Source organism: Terrapene carolina, unplaced genomic scaffold, assembly GCF_002925995.2.
Source record: "Terrapene carolina triunguis isolate 2854851 unplaced genomic scaffold, T_m_triunguis-2.0 Scaffold30, whole genome shotgun sequence".
Taxonomy (NCBI): Eukaryota; Metazoa; Chordata; order Testudines; family Emydidae; genus Terrapene; species Terrapene triunguis.
This window is the reverse complement of record NW_020664381.1, coordinates 4837563-4861192: the sequence shown is the minus strand read 5'-3', so window position 1 is coordinate 4861192 and position 23630 is coordinate 4837563. Positions and strand designations below refer to the sequence as shown.

At 40.6% G+C, this 23630-nt stretch overlaps 1 protein-coding gene across 2 annotated transcripts in view; it reads left to right on the top strand.

Moving 5' to 3' along the window:
- Positions 1 to 227: 227 nt before the first annotated feature.
- Positions 228 to 23630, top strand: part of DYRK1A (dual specificity tyrosine phosphorylation regulated kinase 1A) — a 112993-nt gene continuing 89590 nt past the window's right edge. The window contains exon 1 of one of the 2 annotated variants that reach the window (XM_026651234.1): positions 228 to 711. The gene's annotated coding sequence lies outside the window, so the exon portion shown is untranslated. Of the gene's footprint in view, positions 712 to 1136; positions 1170 to 23630 lie in introns of those variants that run through there. The other variant, XM_026651238.2, reaches the window with a different exon arrangement.

Sequence of the window (23630 nt, the reverse complement as noted above, 5' to 3'; positions counted from 1 at the left end):
TTTTTTCAAATAATTTCCCTTCCCGCCCGAATTATAATTTTGCCCAGGAAATTGTCCTCGCGGGTTTTGGGGGCTTCACCCCTCGCGGGCCCAGGGACAGCAGGGAGGGGGCGAGGGGGAGGCGGCAGCGCGGGCGGGCGGGCGCGGCAAGGAGCGGTCCGGAGTACAGCCCTGGAGAAGCCGGCTCGGAAGGGGGGAGGGGGGAGGAGCGGGGGGGGAGGGGGGAGCGAGCGGGCAAGTGAGCGAGGAGTTCCCGGGGGCTCGGTTCGGCGCTGCGCTCCCCCCGCTCGCTCGCTCTCGCGGCTGTCTCCGCTCTGCCTGGCCGGGGCTCAGGCCGCCGCCGCGTCCGGGCCCCGCTGCCGCCGCCGGTCGCTGCGCAGGTTTGGAACGCGCGCCATTTTGTGAGCGATAGAAAATCTGCCCGGCCAGGAAGCGCCGCGGATCCGCCCGCCGGGCCGGGCCCCCCCGCCCGACTCCCCGCGAGAGGGAGGCGCGCTGCGGGCTCCCGCCGGGGCCCCGCACCACACCGGGGCCCGAGGGCGGCTGGACTGCGGAGCGGAGGCGCTGCGGTGCCGGGGCCCCCGGCCGAAGCGGGGGAAGCGCTGTACCCAGCCGCCGCCTCCCCGGAGCTCGAGAGAGGAGGCCTCTGCCGGGATCGGGCCCCCCACGGCAGCCGGGCAGGAGAGCAGTGGCCACCCCCAACTCCCACGGGTAAGTGTCCTGGCCGGGGCCTCTCGCACCAGGCCAGCTAATGCCATCCCCTCGGCGTGGGGACAGCCCCGCTGCCATCTTAGAGAGAGGGGCCCGGGGAGTCCCCGCCCCAGCCTGCCGGGCCGGGGCCCGCTGCACCCGCGCAGCCCAGGGGAAGGTGGGACCGGCCGGGCGGCCGCAACACCCTTTTCTCCCTGACGTGAAGGTGGCGGGCCCCAGTGCTCAGGACAGGCTGCTCTTGTCGGAGGGGATCGCTCCGGTCCCGGGGCTGGGAGAGCAGGGAGATGATCCCGACTGTGCAGAGGGAAGGGGCTGGCAGGACTCTCCGGCTCTGACCTTACGATAGGTGGGAGGTGTCGGACTCTCCCGCAGCCCCTAAGGCCGGGGGAAGGAGTCAGAAGTTTAACAGAGCAGGCACCTGTTGTGGTGGTGGGTTGAGGTGCCCCGTCTGCACTCGGGTAAGTGACTTCCATGGCAGGTGTGGAAGTTGGAGGTGGAGGTGGTGGGAATACTTGTCACGTTACTGTCATTCTGGGGCACCCACAGAGTGCATATTTTCCAGTTGTTAGACAGCTAACTGCAATCTTTTAGGGATTTTGCTCTGGGTTGGTAAAGAAACTAGAACACACATTATCCACTTCATATATTGAATGTTTTTGCTGTAAAGCAGCCCTTTCTCTAACAAACAAAGCCCCCAAACACAACTCAGGAACTGTAATTAGACATTCCAATATTGATGTGTTTCTGACTCTTAATCAACTTTGAAGTTTCCAGTTTAGTCTTTCCAAGGACTATGTAAGGATTCTTTGATCGAGAGTCTTGAATGCTGGTGCTGCTTAGTTCTCCCATTATTCCCCAGTCAAGAGAGAAAAAAATCAAACAGATCTGTCTTTTTTTAGTTAATAAACACAGGAGATCTGTCTACAAAAAATCAACAAGCATAAAATATTTTTTTACAACACTTTTTTTCATCCTAGTGATAATGTGCTATTAGCTTGTGTTTCTAAACACTTGCAAGGATTACCGTCACTTTTATAAAAGCAGCAAAGAGTCCTGTGGCACTTTATAGACTAACAGACGTGTAAGAGCATGAGCTTTCGTGGGTGAATGCCCACTTCTTCTTGGAACACTTCTTTTATGTGGACAGTGTTCCAAAGTTCTATACAAGTAGAAGTTAGCTATTTTATCATTGTATTGATATCTCTGTGTTGTGTCATCAGTTTCTTTATTTTATTCCAAATGAAGAAGGCATAATCCTGAATTATTCTCATAAAACATTAACGGTTTTTTTGTAATTGCTGAATACTGTTGAAATAATTATACTCTTTTGGGTGTGATGTATTAGTAATTTCATTGCAGTATTTGAATGTTAGATGTTATCTGTCTATTGACTACTGTTTTTCATATATTTAGTGAACTTTGTAAATAAACTATTCTGTAGACTGTCCTTGGTGTCATCAGTTCATATGAGGTATCTACAACTAGGGTGTTCTTTGTATTTGAGCTTTAAAGTCATTAACATATATGGTGCGTTAGGTTTATGTTTTCTTTCCATTAATTTTTTTGGCATATTTAGCACAAGTATCTGAAGCTTAACATCGCTTCATGCATGTGTCTTGAAGTTAATGTGTAAAGTTAATGCATCTGGTTTAGGAGTTGAATATGAGAGAGCTATTGCTTTTATAATCTTACTAAAAAGGACAGTTCCCTATTCCTAGTAACTGTGCAAGTGTTTACTAAATGAAAGTGCTTTGATATTGTTTCCAGGCTAAGGAAAAGTATGGTAGGACACAATTTGTTATGTCAGTAACAGTATTATAGTTCCTGAAATGAGATTTGTCTAGGTTTAGAACTTATCATTTTGGTTTTGTTAGGGTCGGCAACTTGAGGGAAAGAGGAGTGAATGAGGATGGTTTTAGCAAGTAGTAGTGGCGGCAAAGAGATTTCTCCGATACTTGTGCTTCAAAAAAAGTCCAGTGACTTGTAGATAGTATTCACTCTATATGGAAGGTGTAATGATGTGGTCTGTTAAGCATTTTTGAAAGTTTTGGGCTCTGTGTAGATGTTAGCACGTTAGCTAATAGTCTAGACAAGGTGCACTAACTTGACCAGTTTAGCATGTATTAAGGCATTGTAACTTGTCTAGACTAGACTTTTAAAAAGTTAGCATGTGTTTTCTAACACATGCTAGTACCTCATCTTTAAATCTTAGTCTAGAAAAGGGCTTAGAGAGAAACTTGTAACTGAGTTAAAACCTCTAGACTGTCTTAATAGCCAAAGAGTGGTGAGGTGTCTATCATGTTAACTCAAATGAGTTAGCACAGGGGTCGGCAACCTCTGGCACGCGGCTTGCCAGGGTAAGCACCCTGGCGGGCCGGGCCAGTTTGTTTACCTGCCGTGTCCGCAGGTTCGGCCGATCGCGGCTCTGACTGGCTGCGGTTCGCCGCTCCAGGCCAATGGGGGCTGCAGGAAGCGGCGCGGGCCGAGGGATGTGCTGGCCGCAGCTTCCCACCTCCCCCATTGGCCTGGAGTGGCGAACCCCTGCCAGTAGGAGCCGCGATTGGCCGAACCTGCGGACGCGGCAGGTAAACAAACTGGCCCGGCCCGCCAGGGTGCTTACCCTGGCAAGCCATGTGCCAGAGGTTGCCGACCCCTGAGTTAGAGTAACAAGATTGAAAAGCTCTCCTTATACTCTTTAAGATGCAGGCTAACACATTTGAAACTGCTAACTGGTTCTGTTGTAGCATTCTACCTAAACAGCTTCATGTTCAGCGGGGCTTTTCAATCATGTTCAGCTAACTTAACTGGAAAACATACTTTTTATCTGTTAAGCCAGGGCTTTATAGCTACATTTCTCTTAATAGAAGAACCTGGGTAGTGAGCTAAAACACAAATGCTTCTCTATTAAATGGTGCTATAGCGTGACTGAATTTTCCTTTTAAAAGCTCTTATTTTGAGGTGTTCATAACTGTTATGGTCTGTCTTTACCTGAAAGTAGGCACATAAGCGCTCAAACTTGAAAGCAACTATTGAAAATTGGATTTACAAACAATTTAACATATTAGTGCAGTTTCAGTGGGTTTTTAGCCTTTGTATAACTTAAATGACACAGATTTTTAAAAGATGACCATTTGGAAAATTATTTCTCCATAATGAAACCCTAAATGCTTTTGGTATCTTTCTATTTTGTGCGAATTCTGGGAAACTTGTAACACTTCTGAGACTCTGAACTTTTTCAAATGAATACTGTTATTGTGGAATAACTTATTTTTATAGACCTATCATAATTACTTTTCTCTACACACTTGATTAAAATGGGTTGGGTTTATAAATCACTTTAAAAATGAGCAGTATTACACCTGTTTTGCTTCTTGAGTAGGAGTGTATTAGGGCAATCTTAACTTTTGACTGACTTTGGTTGTGTCATAAATTCATCTAAATAGACTTTACGTATCCAAACCTTTTGATATATACTGTGGTGTGTTTTGCTACAAGAATGTCCATTTTCCTATTGAAAGCTTTCCAAATTATGTGGTGTGTATTTTTGTTGTTGTAAATCTCTGCGAAAATAAGGAAACAGGTAATTCTGTTAAGAGGAATATATTCTTTTTTCATTTGTTATTGGAATGAGAGAGGAATTCTCTCTAGTATATATTGTACTGGCCATTTAAAAAAAATTACATGGAACAATTTGCAACATGATCTGGACACTCTTTAGAAACAACTAACTATACCGTTCAGTGAGAATATAAGTGCAATCTAAAAATACATTAACGCTTTTTCCCAAGGTGGTGAGGGAGACAGGTCATCCCCATAAAAGCTTGAAAGGCTTTATTATCAACTGTACAACATGCTGTCATGTAACAGTTCGCTAGTGGTCTCCAAATATAACCTATTTGGATCATCTTTTCTCTTTTAGGGATGAAAGATTTAATTCCATTTTCTTTATGATCCTCCATCTCTCCCGAGCCCAGCTTACAAAATTTACCAGCTTATAACTTCTTTTCCTATTACAGGCATATTTCAATACTTTCAGTAAGTCTTCACTGCAGAGTTCACTTGTGTTTTAACCCAACCTCCCATCTACATACCTTTGCTTGGAGGAGGTTTAAGCTTAGGCTTTGCTTTAGCTTAGGCTGGAACCTGTCCACTTTGCAGTGAGGATGGAGGCTAAATTGCGCAAGTGCTGATAGGCTTCCCATAATTCCCCATGAAGGCCAAACAAGTTCTCCCACAATTGACTGTGAAAGAATCATCGTTAATCTTAGCCCAAAGAGAACATAAGAACAGCCATACTGGGTTAGACCAAAGGTCCATTTATCGCAGTACCCTGTCTTCCGACAGTGGCCAATGCCAGGTGCCTCAGAGGGAATGAACAGAACAGGTAATCATCAAGTGATCCATACACTGTTGCTCATTCTCAGTTTCTGGCAAACAGAGGCTAGGGACACCATCCCTGCCCATCCAGGCTAATAGCCATTGATGGATCTATCCTCCATGAACTTATCTAGTTCTTTTTTAAACGATATTATAGTCTTGGCCTTCACAACATCCTCTGGCAAGGAGTTCCACAGATTAACTGTGCGTCATGTGAAAAAATACTTCCTTTTGTTTGTTTTAAACCTGCTGCCTATTACTTTTGTTAGTGACCCCTAGCTTGTGTGTTATGAGAAGGAGTAAATAAGACTTCCTTCTTTACTTTCTCCACACCAGTCATGATTTAACAGACTTCTATCATATCCCCCCTTAGTCGTCTCTTTTCCAAGCTGAAAAGTCCCAGTCTTATTAATCTCTCCTCATACGGAAGCCGTTCCATACCCCTAATAATTTTTGTTGCTGTTTTCTGTACCTTTTCCAATTCCAAAATATCTCTTTTTCAGATGGGTTGACCACATCTGCATGCAGCATTCAAGATGTGGGCCTACCTTGGATTTATACAGAAGCAATATTATATTTTTTGGCTTATTATCTATCCTTTTCTTAATGATTCCCAACATTGTTTGCTTTTTTGACTGCTGCTGCACATTGAGTGGATGTTTTCAGAGAACTATCCACAATGACTCCAAGATCTTTCTTGAGTGGTAACAGCTAATTTAGACCCCATCATTTTATATGTATAGTTGGGATTATGTTTTCCAACGTACATTACTTTGCATTTATCAACATTGAATTTCATCTGCCATTTCGTTGCCCAGTCACCCAGTTTTGTGAGATCCTTTTGTAGATCTTCACAGTCTGCTTGGGACTTAACTATCTTGAGTAGCTTTGTATCATCTGCAAATTTTGTCACCTCACTGTTTATCCCTTTTCCCAGATCATTTATGAATATGTTGAATAGGACCGGTCCCCGTACAGACCCCTGGGGGACAGCACTATTTTCCTCTCTCCATTCTGAAAACTGACCCTTTATTCCTCTCTTTTGTTTCCTATATTTTAACCAGTTACCAATCCACGAGAGGACCTTCCTTCTTAATCCATGATAGCTTACTTTGCTTAAAAGCCTTTGGGCTGGTCTACACTGGGTGTGGGGGGGATCGATCCAAGATACGCAACTTATTCGCGTAGCTGAAGTCGAAGTATCTTGGATCGAATTACCTGGGGTCCACACGGCGCGGGATCGACGGCCGTGGCTCCCCCGTCGACTGCGCTACCGCCGCTCACTCTGGTGGAGTTCTGGAGTTGATGGTGAGCACGTTCGGGGATCGATATATCGCGTCTTAACGAGACGCGATATATCGATCCCGGATAAATCGATTGCTACCCGCCGATACGGCGGGTAGTGAAGACGTACCCTTTGGTGAGGGCCCTTGTTAAAGGCTTTCTGAAAATCTAAGTACATTATATCCCCTGGATCCCTCTTATCCATATGCTTGTTGACCCCCTTCAAAGAATTCTAGTAGATGGTAAGGCATGATTTCCTTTTACAAAAATCATGTTGACTCATCCCCAACAAATTATGTTAATCTATGTGTCTGACAGTTCTGTTCTTTACTATAGTTTCAACCAGTTTGCTCAGTACTGAAGTCAGGCTTACCGGCCTGTAATTGCCGGGATCACCTCTGGAGCCCTTTTTAAAAATTGGCGTCACATTAGCTATCCTCCAGTCATTTTGGTACAGAAGCTGATTTAAATGATAGGTTACAAACCACAATTAGTAGTTCTGAAATTTCACATTTGAGTTCCTTCAGAACTCTTGGGTGAAATACCATCTGGTCCTGGTAACTTATTACTGTTTAGTTCAGGGGTTCTCAAACTGGGGGTCGTGACCCCTCAGGGGTTGCAAGTTTATTACACGGGGGGGTTGCGAGCGGTCAGCCTCCACCCCCAAACTCTGCTTTGCCTCCAGCATTTATAATAGTGTTAAATATAAAAAAAGTGTTTTTAATTTGTAAGGGGAGGTCGCAATCATAGGTTTGAGGTGTGAAAGGGGTCACCAATACAAAAAATTGGGAACCCCGGATTTAGTTTATCAATTTGTTCCAAAACCTCCTCTGACACTTCGATCTGGGACAGTTCTTCAGATTTGTCACCTAAAAAGAATGTCTCAGTTTTGGGAATCTCCCTCACATCGTTAGCCATGAAGACAGATACAAAGATTTCATTTTGTTTCTCCGCAGTGGGCTTATCCTTGAGTGCTCCTTTAGCATCTTGATCGTCCAGTGGCTCCGCTGGTTGTTTAGCAGGCTTCCTGCTTCTGATATACTTACAATTTTTTTTGCTATTACTTTTTGAGTCTTTGGCTAGCTGTTCTTCAAATTCTTTTTTGGGCTTCCTAATTATATTTTTATACTTCGTTTGCCAGAGTTTATGCTTCTGTCTATTTTCCTCACTAGGATTTAACTTCCACTTTTTAAAAGATGCCTTTTTTGTCTCTCACTGCATCTTTTACTTTGTTGTTTAGCCACTGTGGCACTTCTTTGATTCTCTTAACAATGTTTTTAAATTTGGGGTATGCGTTTAAGTTGAGGCTGTATTATGGTGTCTTTAAAAAGTTTCCATGCAGCTTGCAGAGATTTCACTTTTGGCATGGTACCTTTTAATTTCTGTTTAACTAACTTCCTCATTTTTGTGTAGTCCCCCTTTCTGAAATTAAATGCCACAATGGGCTGCTGTGGTGTTTTCCCAGCCATAGGGTTGTTAAATTTAATAATATTATGGCCACTATTACAAAGCGGTCCAGCTATATTCACCTCTTGGACCAGATCCTGTGCTCCACTTGGGACTAAATCAAGAATTGCCTCTCCTCTTGTGGGTTCCAGGACTAGCTGCTCCAAGAAGCAGTCATTTAAGGTGTCAAGAAACTTTATCTCTGCATCCCGTTCTGAGATGACATGTACCCAATCAATATGGGGATAGTTGAAATCCCCCCTTATTATTGAGCCCCTCTAATCTCCCTGAGCATTTCACAGTCACTATTAAGAGCCATGAGATATGTCCCCCTCCCCCTGCCACAAACACAGACGAGTGCAGAAATGGGGAGGACACAGTAAAATGGGTATGGTTTTGCAATGGGGATGCTCACACCTGGACTAGGCTAATTAATGTACCCTTAAAGTGAAATGTTTCCCCATCCCCAAAGAGAGAATATTTAATCATCGGATTTGTTGTTACTTTGGGGCAACAGTTTGAAAAATCTACAAATTGATGCACGAGGGCATTACTTTTCTGCACATTTTAGTTGAGATGCCTAGAAATAATCTATTCAAGTGAATGATTGGATAAATTAAAATAGCAAAAATTATCAAATTTTCAACATCTTAATTTATACTAATGGTGTTAATGTTTAATTAAACACATTTTTTTATGAATTAATGCAGCCAACCCATGGTAAGCTTTAAAAATTATATGAAAAAATATTTTTAAGTGACTGATTTGTCCTTTCCTTGAGTGTGGTATCCTCAGTTCAAATGTAAGTATAGTAGAACCTCAGAGTTACAAATATCAGAGTTACGAACTGACCAGCCAACCACACACCTCATTTGGAACTGGAATTACACAATCAGGCAGCAGCAGAGACCCCCCCCCCCCCCCAAAAAAAACACCAAAAAATAAAAAAGTATTAAACGAAAAAAAAAAAAAAAAGGGGGGGGGGGCAGCATTTTTCTTCGGCATAGTAAAGATTCAAAGCTGTATTGAGTCAACGTTCAGTTGTAACCTTTTGAAAGAACAACCAGAACATTTTGTTCAGAGTTATGAACAACCTCCATTCCAGAGGTGTTCATAACTCTGAGGTTCTACTGTAGTTAAAATTGATTGTTTATTATTAAACTTGTTCAGTGCATGTGTACAAGTTTCCACATGTCTTTCAGAGAGCAAAGTAAACTACAGACACCCTCTAGTTTATTCTGATAGCAGGGTCTGTTGCTGAGGAGCCAATCAGAACTGTGCACATTCATTTCCCTTGTAGAGGAAGCTGATTGGTAGCATCTGAGACCAAAGACATAGAGAACCACCATTCAAACTGAAGTAATATAGTAAAGAGAAGAAAACTGCTGTCTGGCAGGCAAGACAAGTGTTAAGTACTTGCCCATTTTTTTCCATTGTCTTGAACACATGGAATCTTTCTCATGCAGAACCCTGTTTTGTCTGTCTGGTTATCACAACAAATTTTGTCATGACACCTAAACAAATAGTTACAATAGCATAACATAAGAATGGCCATTCTGGGTCAAATCAGTGGTCCATCTAGCCCTGTATTCTGTCTTCGGAAAGTGGCCAGTGTGAGATGCTTCAGAGGGAATGAACAGAACAGGGCAATTATTGAGTAATCCATCCCTTGTTGTCCAGTCCAAGCTTCTAGCAGTCCGAGATTTTAGGGACACCCACAGCGTGGGGTGCATCCCTGACCATTTTGACTAATAGCCATTGATGGACTTATCCTCCGTGAACTTTTTGAACCCAATTATATTTTTGTATAATGTATGGGTGATACTTGGTTTTTATATAAGTTGTTTTACAGGGCTGAACTACAAAATACATGTTGGATACAAATCCGATTACAGTCATTTGTGTGTTAAATGGTTTCATTTACTTTTTTTTAAATAATCCAGTGATGGTGGTAGAAATTCATTGGCTGTTTTGTTGATTATGGTTTCTTTATTATTGGAAATTCTGATTAGCAACTAAAAACACATTTGATGGTATACTGACAAACAGGAAAACTTACCCTGGACATCTGAAATATGCTGATAACTTTGATAATGTTATGGGAGATGATAATCAGATGTAACATTTGAGAATTCACTTATCCATATGTGTAATTCTTCACATCAGTTTCTGGAATAATAAAACATAATATACTATTTTTTCTAGAACCGCAGTTGCATAGGTATAGCATCTTGTACTTTTTTCTTTCTTATATATACTAACTTCTTTGTAATAAAGGTTCAATATAATTTTACAAGTTTAAACTTTTTATATAAGCACTCTCTTTTTATGGTATGCATTTTAAGAAGTTAGGGCCTGATACTGCAGATATTTACATACATGCAAGTGGTCACATTTTAAAAGCAGTGGGACTGGTTGCTGTATGTTAGTGTTTGCAAGATAGAGCCCTGAATCTGCAATGGGGTATTACACTTTTTTTTTAGCTAGTATCACAAACTTTTTCAGGTGCAATATAGCAGGGAGTCAGTTGACTACAAAGTTAATATAATTTCATTGTTGGATGGCCTATATATGTCAGCAGACTTTGACTGTTACTCTGTATACTTAATATGCAATATGTTTTATAAGTTTGGTTTATTGTATGTATTCATGAAAGTCATTTATATGACAAACAGTGTCTGGGATACATGGTATTACAAATGCTACCTGTGTGTACAAGGTTGAAGGTAAAATGTGTAATATTGTATTGTTTGAGACATAATGACTATATATGAAAACTCTATCATAACTACTTCCCCGTGTATGCATTAATGTTGTTTTATTTTGTCTTACTATAGTGCTTAGAAACTTCAGTCAGGATCTGGCTCCCATCATATTGGGTGGTGCATAAAACACAGCATAAATGCAATCCCTGTCCCAAAGAGTTTACAGTCAGAATTTCCTGACTTGACTGCTTTTTCATTCAACCGTATCATTCTCCTAATGTACGGGTTTTTTTTTTTTTTTTGGCGGGGAATTAATACATATTTTAAAAAAACCACTCAAATAAAACAAAAAAGACTACATGCTAGTGTATTTGAAGGTCTGCTGATTTGCAGAACTTTGGCAATAGCACGTCTAAATTTCATTACCTGCAAGTGTGGCTAGAAACCACTGATAATGTCTTAGGGTGGTGCTTTGGAGAGAGCTTCTGTCCTGTCCACATAGGATCTGTAGAGCAGCATTCCAACCTGTGTGTTTTGCACAGTATCCCTTTGCACCTTAGTGTCCGCATGAATCCTCTTTCGTTCTCTTTTCCCCTTCCTTAGCCTACAAACCTTCAATACCCTGTGAAGCTAAAGTAGCCACACTCATGTTCATAGCATGGCCTTTCTTACACTTGGAGCTTAGTGAAAGTCCTTGTGTGGAATGTATTGTACATATAAAAACAGACTGTTGGAATAGAAATGCTCAGCCACCTTAACTCTAGTGGCTGGTGCTGTTACCAATATAATTTTTTTTTTAATTGCTCTTCCCTATGGGGACACAGGGTATAAGCATTTCTTGTGCAAGGGGCTACTTTGTATTTAACAGCAGATACAAGGAAATATTTATGATTGTAGATTGCTTCACCATAGAAGTCTGAGTATAATACACCTAAAATAACACCTACTGTCATGTCACTTAATTTGCATTGTGCCCAGTTGTTCTCATTTACAGCAAGCTAAACATGTTTTAAAAAATATTTCCTTAATGGTAAAGATAAAAAGTTACTAAAATGAGGAAAGCTTGTTTGCATTTGAAGGGGAAATGTTATATTTTATCACCAGCCCCTTATGGCTTATACCATAACTGAACAGTTAGGTTCAGTTAAAAGAACAATACCTGTTTCCCAATTCAGGTAAATATTACCACAGAGCATCTATACCTCTAAGAACATTCTGGTTTTCTACTATTCACCATCCATTTATTCCAAGACATTGGTACATGAAGTAACAAGTTTAATCTTTAGTTCACAAGATTGAAGTACTATATTTTGAAATTATTCTCTCTTCTACATAACTTAGAGATAAATGCTACTTCTAAGTGACTTTATATTTTTAAAACACTTTTTATTATCAGTTCAACTACTGCTTTTGTAATGAAAGTAGAAAGTAAAAATATAAGATAATGTCATGTTTAGCCAAAGAACCCATTTTTTCGTTGGTGTAGGGAGAAAAAGATGTATGTATATGGCAAACTTTTGATTTTTTTTTTAAATGTTTACTTAACTGTTGCAGCCCAATGATTGGATTAATGTAGCTTTGTGCATTTAGGAACATAAATTGCCATGTTAGATTGATCAGTGGTCTGATCTATCTCAGTATCCTGTTTGAGGGGCCAGTTCTGGATGCTTCTGGGAAGGTGCAAGAAACCCCATATTGGAATAACCTGCCTATGATAGAAGTTTCTTTCTAACTGCCTGGGGTTAGCAGTTGGACTATGTCCTGAAGCATAAGGGTTTGTAATTATAGATAGTTTTGTCCTGTCTAATGTAATTTAAGATGCTACACCTCTACCCTGATATAACGCGACCCGATATAACATGAATTCTGATATAATGCAGTAAAGCAGTGCTCCGGGGGGGGCGGGGCTGCGCACTCCGGCGGATCAATGCAAGTTTGATATAACGTGGTTTCATCTATAACGCGGTAAGATTTTTTTTGGCTCCCGAGGACAGCGTTATATCGGGGTAGAGGTGTATTTGTTAATTTCTGATCCTTTTTAAAAGATTATAACTTTTTAAGTTTTTGGCCTCAATAACATCTTGTGATAGAGTTCCAAAAGCTAATTGTGTTGTGTGAAAAATATTCCTTGTATCTGTTTTACATTGTTGCTCTTCAATTTTATTTGTCTCTTATTCTATTATGAAAAAGGGTGTATGGAAGTTTTTGACCTACCTCCTCTGCATTATTCCTTTTATACACCTTTATAATCTCAACTCATATTTGTCTGATTTCTAAAGTATTATATAGGTTTAGGCCAACATTTTCAGTCCTCCATGCCTAAATGTTAGGCTCCAAAATCCTTGTTTAGGCATATAAGTAAATCCTGCCTTGAGTCTCCTCCTCCATCCCCCCTTCTCCAAAGGCACCGAGACTTTTAGTTTCTGTTGACTTGCTTGAGCTCTGACTGTTTAGCAACTCTAAAAATGAGGCCACTTTTATTTTGGTGCCTGAATATAGGATTGGGAGCCTAATTTTTGGACACTCAGATTTTACCCTTAATCTTAATCTGATGTGGAGTTATTTTCATGTATTCATTGCCTTTCTCTGGACTGCTGTTATTTCTGTTACAGATAACTTAATTAAATTGCACACATGTTAATGCAATGTTAAGGTTGTATAGTTACACCTGGGACCTGTTGCTTAGGGAGCTCACAGCGGAAAGCTCAATGATAGTTGTTTAGGAAGTATACAGTGGGACAGTGTACAATTCCCAAGTTACATGTCGGTGTTTAAAGGTGCTCCTAATGGAAAATGATGGAAAATAATCAGTGTTGTGACTAGGGCAAAGATGTGATTTGGGATCAGTGTGTCTTAAAGACAGCCTTTCCCCTTACATTCTATCCTAAGATGTTGATAATGAAATTACAAGATCACATGGTATTTTTTCCACAGGACGTATGCCTCATTCAGAGGAGGTGATTTGGGAATGATGCAGCAGTTCAAAATTTGTTCGTATTCTTTTCAGTGTGCGGCCACACAGGTTATTTTGCATGGCGCTGCACACCATCCAAACCTTGCACTAAATAGGGAGTTAATAATAGGGAGTTGTAGTATCTGAACCTAACAAACAGTGAAGTTATTCTCCTAGCACCCAGAGATCTGAAACTTTTTCACAGATTGGAAATTGATGCACAGAAAGATTAAGGCCAAAATTTGCAAAATTCTCCATTAATCTTGGGTATCTCAATGATTGAGCACACAGCTTGAGAGACGGCCTCATTTTTCAGAGTACAGTACATGGCATTTTTTTTTTATTGTACTTCAATGTCTACACCAGGGGTCGGCAACCTTTCAGAAGTGGTATGCCGAGTCTTCATTTATTCACTCTAATTTAAGGTTTCGCGTGCCAGTAATACATTTTAACGTTTTTAGAAGGTCTCTTTGTACAAGTCTTTAATATATAACTAAACTATTGTTGTATATAAAGTAAATAAGGTTTTTAAAATGTTTAAGAAGCTTCATTTAAAATTAAATTAAGATGCAGAGCCCCCTGGACCGGTGGTCAGGACCCGGGCAGTATGAGTGCCACTGAAAATCAGCTCGCGTGCCGCCTTCGGCACCTGTGCCATAGGTTGCCTACCCCTGGTCTACACAGTACTCTGAACATAAAGTTAGTTCTTGCAAGTAGCTGTAGGAGGTAGGGAAATATGTATTAACTTGTTTTACATACGGGGAAAACTGAAACAGAAAGGCAAAGTGACTTGCCCAAAGTTACACGATGAGTCAATGGAAGAGTCCAGTTTAGAACACTAGGCCTTCTGGCTCCCAACCCTGTGCTTATTTCCTCCAGACCTTATTGCCTGAGATGGACATCTACATTTGCTATTGATTTTAGTTGAAATTATGAGGTTTCAGTACTTCAGAAAATCAGGCCTTTATGTGTCTTAAGTTGGGGACCCAAAAAATGAGAATAAAATTAGTGGCCACATCACAAAATTTTGGTATCAGTGACGTGCCATCTTCACATAGCAAGCCTGTGGTGGGGTCAGGAATAGAAACCAGTTCTTCTGTATGGCATTCATCTGCCTTAACCATATTTCCACCTCTCCTCTTCCCAAAGTCTCTTGCCTCATTCAAGACATATCTTCCAACTTTGCAACAAATGATGCTGAGTTCCTACAGTCAACCCTGTTCACTACACAGCCTTGATTCAATCTCTGTGTGCTCAGAGAGGCAGGTGTCCTGTAGATAAAATAGTATTTGACATGTAATTAAAGACTATTGTGATACATATGCATGGACAACCTTAATTCTGGCATTTCCTAACTTTTGAGTACTCAACTTTGTAACCTTAGTAACATTCTTCTAAATTTTATTTTTAGAATGTAAGTTTATAGATACTTTTTTCTGGCTTTTCTTTTAAAAAAAAGAAAAGAAAAAAAGGTGCAGCTCTAATGCCACCTGATATCAGCACTGCAGCACACGCCTCTAAAATTGATCTAAAGGATTAGCTACAGTAGCTTACAGTAGGAGTGTTGTGTTATCTTTGGTGGACTGGCCACCAAAGGATCCATAGTATGGTGAAACAGTGGGTTCTATATACATGAGTAGCCCCATTTTACAGACAGCTTTTTTGTGTACTTAGGTTTGGCAGATTCTTTCTTGACAGTGTGGATAAGTGGTTTAGATGTGACAGTGATATTGGAAATCTAGGTTTTGTTCCCAACTTGTATAACCTCTTATTGGGGTATGAGACCTTGCTTAATAAGTACTAAAGGTTTTGAAATGGCACAGATTTACTATCAGTTACTACTAACACTTGAACTCAAGGTCTCTTGGATTACGTCTCAAAGCCCGAGTTAACTGACTCGGGCTTGCCCTGCAAAGCTAAAAATAGCTGTGTAGGGAGTCAGGTTTGGGCTGGAGCCCGGGTTCTGAGACCCTCTCCATTGCCAGGTTTCAGAACCTGAGCTCCAGCCTGAGTCTGAACTACTACACAGCTTTTTTTAGCCCTGCAGCATGAATCCCACAAGTCCAAGTCATTTGACCAGGGCTCTGAGAATCTCTGTTGCGAGTTGGTGGGTGGTTTTTTTTGTTTTGTTTTGGTGTGTGGCTGTGTAGATGTACCCTTGGTTCCCAGCCCTTCCTGTGGGCCACAGGGAGATGGGAGAAGTGCAGAGGATTCCAATTTTTTCTCTGTTACATCCAGAGTGGATTTGATTTAAATCATGATTTAAATCACTAGTCAGGAAGACTCGATTTAATCATGGTTTTCTACATAAAAGTGCTTTCTTGTTGGTTTTTATAGCCTTAATACGTATTCTTCACAACTCAGAGATAGATGTAGGTTTTATTTTTAGAAAGTACACACCATACATTTTTAAAGCAAACAGTGACTTATTTTGAAAACTTTTCAGATTAGTTTTACAGCTATTTAAGAAAATAAATGATTGTTTGTTTTTTTCATTTACCAATGGTAATTGAAGCAGATATTTATGAAGTCATTGGGAGGTGAACTGTCTGCAATTCAACAGGTTAATCATTAATATTTGGAGGATTTTTTTTGCTGTGCTGTATTAGGAGAACATTGCCAGACAGACATTTAAATTGTTTTATTTAACTAAAACAACAACATTAAGTATTCTGGATTTTTTTCTTCAGCAGCAAACATGCTTGTTTTGTTAAAATATTATATGTCCCTCGCTTCTCACATTTATCTCCAGACTTCTTCTCCTTGTACAGATCTATTCCGCCCCAACAATCTTCTATTCATTGAACTTTTTGAAACACAAATTTGCAGAGGGACAATAGAGTTGAGGTCTGTTATTTCTCACCTCTATATATTATTTATTTTATTTAAAAACATTTTTGCTGTTAACAAGCGTGTTATCTCTGGAGACACAAATCCACAGTTTGAGAACTGCACAACTAAGCATCTCTGATGGTATCTTCTAGACTGAGCACTGAGTCCCATTGGATAGATAGAAAGATTAACCTAAATAATCTATACAGAAGCCTGTGGAACCCCATAAGATTGGGTCCCTAATCCATGAACTATTGGAACTCATTGACAAAACTTTTCTTAAACATTACATGAATATATTGTCTCAGACTATAGAATTAGAATTTATAATCCCTATTCCATGATGAGATATCTTTGAGCTATAAGGTTGAATTAAGATACATATCTTTAGATGGGTTTTTTCCTCAGAAAGCATTTTATTAAAAAAACAAACAAAAAACACTTTGATTTTTGTCCACCCATCTAGAGCAGTTCTGTGTGGCATGCTGAAGTGAGACACCAGGGTGATGCATGTGCCCTGCTAACAGAATGTTTAGGGTTTTTGGCAGCAAGCCAGGAACAAGATGCAGAGGAAATGCTGATTTTCAGCACTGGTGTCTTGCTCAAATCTGAATGGACTCTTGTGGGGCCAGCAAAAAAAGGCACTTGGTTGTTGTCCCCAGAACTAGTCTTCTGTCAGACTTTAACCTCCTGCAGCAAACCATGGAGGTGCTAGAGCTCTTTGATGAAAACCACTGGAAGGATATGTATAATGGAAAGTGTTAGACACTCTAAGTTTAGGTACACCTCTACCCCGATATAATGCGACCCGATATAACACGAATTCTGATATAACACGTTAAAGCAGTGCTCCGGGGGGCGGAGCTGCGCACTCCGGCGGATCAAAGCGAGTCCGATATGCGGTTTCACCTATAATGCGGTAAGATTTTTTGGCTTCCGAGGACAGCGTTATGTTGAGGTAGAGGTATATTGCTGCTGCTGCCGCCTCTGTAACAAACTGCACAAGGTGGGGAGGAAATCTACTCAAGATCACCAGTCCTTATCAGGGACATCAACTTAAAGCACATTTGAAATTTCTAGACCAAATCTAAAAACTTAAAATCTGAATTATGCTTAGTCACAAAAGTGTTAGAAATAAATAAAGAACTGAATATACAATTTCTGGACCCTCACATCTTCCAGACTCATCTAATGTACATCTAACATTTCCAGTTAAATTATACCCTTGACATAATATGCATACAAAATCTTTTATGGATTGGTTTTTTGCTTGGCAAAATTGAAGGTTTATACAAGGTTTTCAAAATTGAGGTTATAATGAAAGGCGTTTCAACCTTACTTGTCTTGTAGGAGACGAGCATATCTCCCTAATTTGCAAAAATTAAATTGCAAAATTAAAAAAAAAAAAAAGGCTTGTGGCCTTTTCTTTATAGTATAGAACAGAGGTTTTTGACCTGTGATCTGTGGACCTCTGGGGGTCAGCAGACTATGTCTAAAATTTCCAAAGGGGTCCGCACCTCCATTTGAATTTTTTTAGGGTTCTGCAGATGAAAAAAGGTTGAAAACTACTGATGTAGAAAGAAGGCCCGGAATGGTATTCTTTCTCCAACCTGCCACCTCTTTTTTTAATTTATATGATAGAAATTTCCATCTTGTCTGTCATGGAAGACAGGATCAGTGGGATTATATCAAATACAGGGAAGTAAAAACTGATAGGAGAAATAATTTTCATTCACACTGTTTTATTTTTAATGTCTATTTAACACTCACTTGAGAGAGTTACTTTTTAATTGAGAAGACAGGTGTGGTGAAGCCTTAATGTTTGAGACACATTTGAACTATCTAAGGAGTTCTCTAATAAAAACTGGAAATAGCAGCCTTAATATCCTGAAATTTTAAGGTGGAAAAACAAGCAAAATCTTCCTTCTCTCACCCTTCAACCCTTTTGCGGGAAACCAAACCTTTTAGGTCTACATTACAAAGAAGCCAAAGGAAGGGGGGAGCACAACCCCTTTTCTTTTATTTTGCAAATTGCCTTTACAGTTCCAGCATAAACATTAACTTGGCTGGACTGCACATCCTGTGTGTGTGTGTGTGTGTGTGGGGTATACATTTTACAGTAGAAATAGTAATATATTAAGCTTCACATTTAACCAGTAAAACAGGAATAGAAAATACCACTTACACGGAGACCACAGTTTTACTGTAATGTTGTCGGACATTCAAACACTTGTAAAATCAGCTTTTCTGACAACAATTTCTGTAAAGATATATTATCAGCACAGGCTCTTCACTCCTGCCTTTCTCATGGTAGGAAGCACAAGACCCATGACTCTCCAAGATTTAAGGCTTTTGTTTCCTAAAGGCAGCAATAGTGTATTGGGACATGAACCATGCCCCTACTAGTGGGCACACGCTACAATGAATTCTAATTGGTGGCCTTGGAATCTTCTAATCAGTAAAGAGTTTCTTGCAGATGCTGCATCTATTCAACTGCTGCTCTGGTTCTTTATGCTATCTAGCTTCCACTTTCTTTTGGGTATCCTGTTTGTATGCTTTCCTACCTTCCAGTGAGGTCCATTCATTATACTTTTAAAATTGTATCTTTCAGGGTTCTGTAGCGTTTTGACTTCTACTAACCAAGAAGCTCTGCTCAGTCTTTGGAAGCACTTAGTCAAGGTTTACGTGCTTTGATGTTTTGCTTTGTTGCCTATGTCTCAGGACTGCATTTTTTTTCACTAAGCCTTGGTGGTTGTTTTTCCCCCTGCATGTTCAAAGTTCTCAGTTTCAAAGCTTCCTGCTTTGAGTGTCTTTATTTGCCCTTCAGGATATCATCCATTTCCTCAAGCCTTTGGGAGGAAGGAAAACTGTTCAGTCACTTCAAGCAATGTCTGCATGACAGAAAAATCTCTCATATATTAGCATGTTCATCAGCATCCTCTTGAGCACACAAGCATCATGGGTAATGCTTCCAAGCCTACCTCAAGAAACCCCCTAGCAATTCCTGTAAGTCCAGCCTGAAGCCAACCTGGAGTGCTCCAAATGAAAAAATCTCTAAGCAAAAACATAAGTGGGCCTTCACTGCTAAATGCTGGAACTGCAGTGGCACAGACCCAGCTTCCTCTCCAGGTTGGCCTAATGGGACATCTTCAACTCTCCACCATAGTGTCTTTCAACATCCCCTCTGCAGTTGGGGACTCTGCCATGCGTTGAGACCTAGCCAATAATTTATCTTTCGGATCAGTGTTTCTGAGTTCTGGCTCATTGAATGAGATCTCATTTCTTCATAAGAAGTGCTGTTGTGAGGAGGAGCTGAAAGAACCAGCAGCCCTCCAGCTCTGAAGGCCGCAGCTGCATGCAGCTTTTTGTTAAGGCACCTGAACCCAGCCTTCCGGTAGGGTTCAGGATAAGGAGACAAGTCAGGAATCCTGATTACTTCTGTATATTTGGGAACCTAGACAAATCACTCCTTATTTCTGTGACTATCTTCAAGATTTCATTATTTCCTTCTTGTCCTATGTTGGGAATTGGCTGAGCTTGATGGGCAATGGGAGTGATTTTTGTACAGAGATCAGCCCTCTACACTGGGAGTTGGATCATTTGCTGGGCAGAGTATTGGCCCTGACTCCTCCTGAGACACTGTTGATGACCCATGCCCCTAATTTGCATCTACTTGTGTGAGGGCAAGATCTTGATTCTACTGAGATTCAGAAATTGGACTCTTCAATGCCAAATACATCTCCATGGTAGGATATAGCGATTCTACATGTGAGGATCCAGCTTCCCATCAGCTTCTTAAAAACTTGCCACGTCAATTGGCCTTGAGTTAGGGTTGATACAGGTATCTGTCAAGGCCTCAGTCAGGAGGTACCTGAGCCAATAACTCCTGTCCAACACCTCTGTGGCCTTGCACCTCTATTTTGGAATAGCTGATGGTATGGCAGGTACGTCACGCTGCTTCTGCTTTCTCAGAGGTGGTTAGGGGGAAAAAATTCACCCCCAAGGACACCTCTGGCCACATCTTCCATTCAGCACATTGAAGGATCATCTTATATTCTCTTATGGCTATAACCTTTCTCTTGGGCCCTTTTGTGAAACAGAAAAAAGAGGGCCTGTTTCAAAAGTTATCTTTTTCAATCACCCTAATTTTTAAGGCAGCAGTATATATTTACATGAGATACTCTGCCTCTGTAGCATTAGCATTCACCAAAGGATACTGAGCCCCCTTTCAATAAGCCCGTAAAAGAAGTTATGAGGGACTGTAGAGCATCTAGTTGATCCATCCACATTTAGTATCTGCTGGCACTTCAGGGGAGACAAGGGGTGTTCTAACTCCTATGGCCCTGGTCATCTAAGACACATGGTTTTGAGCCCTGTTTGGTAGGGCTATACAATCAGGTTTTTACAAAGCACTTCAGATTTCTCTCTCTATTATGCCGTCTCCTACTCCCAGTCACATTCTGTTAAAACTCTTGAGAATCTTATTGGGACGAGATGGTTTCAAGAAATCCAATCCCTCCTGGTAGAGACTTACCAACTTCTAGTGTTATTCCTGGTACTCTTTGGTAATCAAAAAGACAGGAGGGCTCCCACTAATTCTGTATTTCAGGGTCCTAATTCAGTGTTTTGTCAGAGAGATTCAAGTTGGTCATCCTGAAAGAAGATACCCTGTTGTAGAGCAAAATGATTCGGTATGCGCTCTAGACTTTGGACATTTTATATGCACTTGGAAAATATCTTATACTTACAATATGGCAGTTGCACTATCAATTTTCTATTTTGCCTTTTGATTTGGCATTAGCATTGTGTGTTTGTATGAAGTGTTTGGTGGTAGTTGTGTCCTGCTTATACAGAATAACAATTCTAATCCCCCTACTTGAAAATTGGGTAATCAAAGACACTTATCTGGAGGCTGTCAAAAGATTGGTTTGTTACCATTAGAGCATTGGAGGTGCTAGGGTTCAAGTTCAACTACCCAAAGTTTGTTAGTTTCCAGCTGGCAATTGGATTACATAAAAGCCTTGCTAAACACAACTCATCTGAATGCTCTCATGTGAGAGAACATCCGTGGGCCTTGAGATCCTACAGGAAACAACTATCACATCCGGGCAACAGGTGTCTTCTGGACTTCCCTGTTCTAATAGCAGTCTAAGGACAATATTCATTTAGGATTTGAGTTCCAAATACCTCCCATCCAAATTGTGGTGAGCATGGCTGTATCTAGCTCCTCACCATAGTTATGGAAAGGAGCACAGTCCCAAATTCACGAAGTATGTTAACAGAGCTGGCATACCAAAAAGTAGCCCCAATTTCAAATGTACAGTCTGACCACAATATTATACATAAACAAATTTGGTGGTACCAGTTGTGTCTCCAGTGCCAGAAAGCCCTGCAGAAGTGGCAATGGTCTTTGACCTCAAGTATATTTCTGGTTGCCTTGTAGCTAACATGTAGATAGATGGAGTCAATCCACAATAGATCTGCAGGAATGGTCTCAGGATTCAAGAGTTATAGTAAATAGTTATCCACTGATGGGGGAGGTAAGAGGTGGTGCTTTTTGCCATCTGTTTGAACAAGTTATCATGGCACCAAGAAAAGAGTTTGCTGCCCAGAAACACTTTTTTCCCATCTGTTGGGGTAGAAGGCTTCTGTATGACTTCTCCATCAATACCTCTTATAATGTGCGTTTTGGCAAAGCCCAGGAGAAACCAAATGCTCAATGATCTTCTTAAGACAAGTTTGGTTCTCAGCTCTTTTGCATCAGAGGGCACTACAATTCATCCAGCCCAGGAGCCTTTTTCCTGGCAGCTTGGCTCATGACATGGTCCAATTCCATAGGTACCAGAAGGACTTATCACTCTAAGTAGAATAGGTTTGAAGAGTGGTACAAACCAGATTTGACCCCTTGACTAATACTGCTCAAACTACATGACAATTTTACCTCTCAGTCTGATTTAGCTGCCAAATAAACTGGATTGAATTAGTCTAATTCAATTCATGACATAGTCTAAGATAGCCCAGTGTCTCTGCAGCCTTTGTGTTAGGTTCATGAAGGGCTTAACACTATTAACCTCTATTTAACAAAATGCTATTAACTTTTCTTTAAGAAAAAGCCCTTTGTGTCATGGGATATTGGCAAAACTTTTTTGAACTGCTAGTTTAAGTTTAAGATAGACAAGTCAGACAGGAAATAATGCACAAATATTTTACCCAGTTAAGAGATGTGATGGATTCTCTATTACTTGACACCTTTAAATTGATTTGATGTATTTCGAAGAATGATGCTGTAGCTCATCCAAAAGACATGGGCTTGAAGCAGGAACTACTAGGTGAAACTGTATGGCCTGTGTTGTTTAGAAGGTCAGACTAGATAATCAAATGGTACCCTCTGAACGTAGTTTTTTCGATAGAATGTAATTTTCCTGTTGGCAGTGACTTGAGGTTGCAAAGTGAGAAAGATTCAGTCTCTAGTGACTGATCCACCTTTTATACCATATTTTACAAGAATAAGATGGTACCATGAACTCCATCTGAGATTCCTATCCAAAATGATAACAGATTTCACCTTAAGGAACTTATCATCCTGTTAATATGCTTACCATGCTCTTATGGTCATCCCAGTGAGGCTCTTTCCCACATATTCAACCTTTAAAGGTCCTTGGAGTTCTGTTTAATGGGCTAATGCTCTTTTATTTCCTATTCTGTAGGCAGTGAAGTAAGTCTTTGTGTGTGTGTGTGTACTGTGAGCTCATGCCTTAATTGAAGGGTATGGTTGTTTTAATTTTTTACAGGAAGATATTTTAAATCTATAATTAGTCATTGAAGTCCAATGAATACTTACAAATTAATAGCAAACACAAAATCCCCACATTTTAAATCTGACTAAAAATTCATTCTCCTTTTGAATTGCTCAGCTTTTACTTTCTTGGTCTTTTGATGAAGTTGCTTTGCCTAGTTCTCCAGTCTGAATTTTTTTTTTTTTATGGGAGATATGGGAGGTGGAATAGAAGGACCTTTCAGGCTTTCTTTATACACCTTCACGAAGTTTTTTTTTAAAAAAAAAAGCACAAGTCAACATTTTTCCTTTTCCTCCTGCCTATCTTTGGGTTTTTATATTGCCTCAATTACCATAGCATCTAAGTACCTGTATAGTTTTTAATGTATATCTCCTCAGAACACTCCTGTGAGATGATAGTACTTCAGTATTTTACAGATGGGGGGGCTGAGACAAAGAGAAAATGAGGGGATGTCTACACCACAAGCACTACATCAGCACAGCTGCAGCTATGCTACTGTAGTGTGGACACTTATTACAGTGACAG